Genomic DNA, 4,273 nt, shown 5'->3' with positions numbered 1-4,273 from the left:
TGTAGTAAGACCAATCACGTTTGTGTTATTGTACAATATATGTCACTTGTTGTGCTACGTGTAGTAAGAAGTACGTTTGTGTTTATGTCACCAATTGTGCTATGTGTAGTAAGACCAGTCACGTTTGTGTTTTTGTACTAACTTATATGTGCTACGTGTATTAACCCCAGTAACTGTTTATATTGTGTGTACTAACATCAGTCGCTATTGTTTTATTCTTGCTAAAAATGGCTGCAGTGCTCCGTTCTATTAGCACCTTTCACAGTATGTCTAATTTGTCCAAATACTTCTTGATATATGTGGTATATAACAATATTCACCATTTGCTTCTCGTTGCATGTGTTATTTGTACGGATAATTTAGTTGTCCCTTCGGCCTGTATTAATAATAATCTTCGTTTGTGGCATGTGTAGCAACATGTTTGTATGTGTTAGGGGTAGTATCAAATCCTTTAGAAAACACTTAAAAAAACAAAATATATTTTACTACAAAACACTCTTCGCTTAAACGCTTTCGTATCACATTTACTTCGCCTGGCATAGCCTGGTGGTTAAGACGCTCGACCCATAATTTGTAGATTGAGGGTTCGAATCCCCACCAACGAACATGCTCGACCTTTCAGTCGTAGGGCATTATGATTTTACACTTTAATCCTATTGTTCGTTGGTAAATAGTAGCCCAAGAGTTGGCGGTGGGTGGTGTTGACTAGATGTTTTTCCTCTAGTTATCACTACTAAATTAAGGACTCCTAGCACAGATAGCCCTCGAGCAGCTTTGCGCGAAATTCCAAACAAACTAAACATTCGATTTACAGCAAAAATTGCCAACCCGACGCTAATTCCTAATTTCTGTCGGTAGGACGTGGTCTTATTTCTCCACTCCTGTAAACATGAATGGTGCACGTGGAATAAATAAAACGGAGGATGATTAAAAAATATTATACCATATATAAAGTTATTATATCTTAAACAACTCCTGCTGGAAGAATACGATTTCACCAGAAGCACATTGAGATTCATTGTCTTTATAGAGGCAAATCAGAATACGGTTCAAAGTGTTACATAATATGTTCATTATTCCTTCCGTCGTTCTTCATCAGCATGTCAAGCTTATCCCTAAATGAAGCTACTCTAAGCATCGCATGTTCTGGACAGTGTTCATTAATCCTCGCGACATCCTGCACACTGAAAGCATCTTATTCAAATCGCCAATCTCGCATCTCTAAAAGAAAAGAAACGAAAGAAGTGCTAGGTTGGGAAAAAAGTGGTTAAGTTATAAGGTTTTCAAACACACCGTATCATATCCAAACTTCTCATAATAAAACGTATAATTCTCAATTTAACTTTCGTGAAATTGTGTTCACTAGGACTAGTATGGTCTTTAAAATAATGAATCTAAATATAGGGTTTTCTTTTCAGACTCCCTGTAGTTAGTTGTGTATAGCTTATTGGCGATATGTCAAAAATGTCAAGGTAAAGTTATACATTGGATACTACTGTATTAAAATTCGCGCATTTTTCATTACAATCCTATCTTGTGAGTTGGGTGTGTACACTACTTCGAGAATCGTAAGAATACCAAATATATTTGTATAAAACCCCATATTTCGGGGCTAAATGAGAGATCCCCGGCGATACCTGAGGAGCTAGTAATCCTGCTGCCAGTCTATCCTGAACCAACATCATTGGTGAAGATGTCAACTCTAGCATTAAGAATAATACTATTGCACAGGAAGCCACAAGTAAAAAGTAATTTCACTACAGTATTCAGCATAGTGTAGTTTCAATCTAATAATCCAAATAAATAGTTATATAACTTAAATTTATTTTACTCGTTATACATTGAAACTCTCGTTATGTTACATCAATGTTGTTATTGCGTTTTTCAATAGTATAACTAATTTTACATACAATTATAAAGTTGTTTTAACTCTCACATTACGATCGTGCTATTCGGATTAAAGTGTTGTCTTTTTCATGGATAACGATGTATATATAATCATGTCTGTTTCTAAGTCTTTTACAACCGGTTGTTATATCATTGTTTCAACAACAACAACAGGAAACCGCAGCCCTCGCTGGCTCAGCAGTAAGTCTGCAGGTTCGAACCGCTAATAACTGAGTTTCGATACTCGTAGTGGGCACATCACAGATAGTCCATTGTGTAGCTTTGTGCTTAACAATAAACCAACATACTAAACTGCAAATGAAGTCGTTCTTAATTAAGTTCATTCTAACTGTTGCTGATCAATAGGGTTAACAGAGAAATAGAAGGAAAAAAAAACGCACAGACTTCAACAATGCGAGCCATATTCCGGAATCTATTATACCTAAAATAAACATTAGAAAAATTAAAGTTAATTGATAATGTACTTACCTTGTTTTTGTCCGAGTCGCTCACTCTTGGCTGCTTTAGAAATTAACAATCACGCTATGCGTTTTAATCACACACCCACTTATGAAATGTCTCGTTACGAAAGAGTATGCCTATGCAATGGTCATAGTACGAGGTTTACCGCCTGATGCAAACTGATATCTTTATTAGTCGAGAGTAATGATAAACTAAAGAATAACAAAACAGCAATTTAACCCGAAAATCTAGGTATTTCCGTTCTTCTCAGACACGCTTATTTAAAGAACGAAAAACACGCGTTATGGAATTACTAGATCGTGTTATATTACTGTAGAAGTATTCCAGACGGAGAGAATCTACCTGTCACAATTAGAAAGAACTCTATGCAGTATTTTGTGTTTGATGTATAATGCTCATCGTTCTGTGGTAATCAGATTTGAATTATCTCCTCAGGGAAACTGTACAAACACCATAGGTTCTACAGGATACAAACAACTATTCAAGCTTATCGTCAGTCTGAAGAATAGTGGCGCCATTTTATCATTATTCTCTAACTAGATCATATACTCATTGTGTTACTAAAATCGAATTCAGGGTTTTAATTTAATATGTTTTTTTTTCAATTTTTATTTTGGTTTTATAGTTTATCTCGTTTATTTAATTTTTTCATCTAATACCTTGTGGGCGTATATGATTGTTTGTTTGTAGTTAAGCGCAAAGTTATAGAATGGGCTATCTGTGCTCTGCCCACCACGAATATCGAAATCCGGTTTCTAGCGATGTAAGTCGGCAGAAATACCACTGTGCTACTGAGGGCAGAGTGTATATGAACTTTCAATTTTACGGAATAGTCTTAGCCATTCTTAACATTTTGATTTTCAATTAGAAGCTAATTTTGTTGGGTTTATTTATTTTTATTTTTATTTAGCTAAGCTACACAATGGGCCACCTGACTTCTGTCCACCGAGGAGAATCGTACCTCGGATTTTAGCATAGTAAATCAGGAAATATTTCTTTACATTTTCACACTTGCTTTGAAGTATGTGACATAAAGAGACTTGAATTTTGCTTCAAGGGCGTATAACCACAAAAATATTATTTTGGGCTGTATATTTTGAAACTTTAGCAACATTGAGATTCAAAATTTCTGGTGATATGATAATCTGGACGTTGAAAGAATATATTTTAATGATAAATAAAGGAGCTGTTCATTAGTGTGAATAAATCTTCCTGATCATATGTAAATTATAAATCATTTTAATAGACCTAACCAATTCAAGGTTTTCATAACGAACAAAAAACAATCCTTTGGAATGAAATCTCATTACGCTTTTTAAAAAGTGTATTTGTTTATTTGAAGATAAGCACAAAGCTACACAATGGGCTATCTGTGCTTTGCCCACTACAAGTTTCGAAACCAGATTTCTAGCGTTGTAAGTCCGCAGACATACCGCTGTGCCACTAAGGGCGAAAAAAGTAAGTATATATATATATATATATATATAGTAAGCTTTCATATAAAATTCGTAATGGTTTGATATTCTGTAAAGATACAATTTGACCTCATTTTGTATCAGATAGTTGTAATGTATTATTACACGTTCGAGATGACGACCAGAACTCCTAGCTAAATTTTACATTTAATATTTACAATAATACCTGAAAAAAAATATATGGAAAAAACGTATTTTTCGTTTGTCCTAATTTCGAAACAAAAATTCAGAAAAAAATAGTTTTTGTTGCTTTAGTGCAAAGTGGGCTATTTACACCACAGAGAATCGAACCTTGAATTTTAGAATTGTAAGTGTGGGTAAAATTTAATATGCAATTGTATTTGTTATTTTTCTAATATTATGATAAAACACAAATTCAGTTGTTTGGATCTGAAGAAATATTATAAAAAATTCTTAATGTTTATGTC

The 4,273-nt window shown here is 34.0% G+C and overlaps 1 protein-coding gene across 4 annotated transcripts in view; it reads right to left on the bottom strand.

The window, feature by feature from the left end:
• The window catches only part of LOC106478314 (calcitonin gene-related peptide type 1 receptor-like), a 164,918-nt gene extending 162,226 nt beyond the window's left edge, over positions 1–2,692 (bottom strand). For 3 of the 4 annotated variants that reach the window (XM_022381897.1, XM_022381895.1, XM_022381901.1), the window contains exon 1: positions 2,377–2,692. The gene's annotated coding sequence lies outside the window, so the exon portion shown is untranslated. The remainder of the gene's footprint in view (positions 1–2,376) is intronic. The other variant, XM_022381903.1, reaches the window with a different exon arrangement.
• Positions 2,693–4,273: the final 1,581 nt, after the last annotated feature.

Source organism: Limulus polyphemus, unplaced genomic scaffold (genome assembly GCF_000517525.1).
Source record: "Limulus polyphemus unplaced genomic scaffold, Limulus_polyphemus-2.1.2 Scaffold199, whole genome shotgun sequence".
Taxonomy (NCBI): Eukaryota; Metazoa; Arthropoda; class Merostomata; order Xiphosura; family Limulidae; genus Limulus; species Limulus polyphemus.
This window is presented reverse-complemented; position numbering and strand designations above follow the sequence as displayed.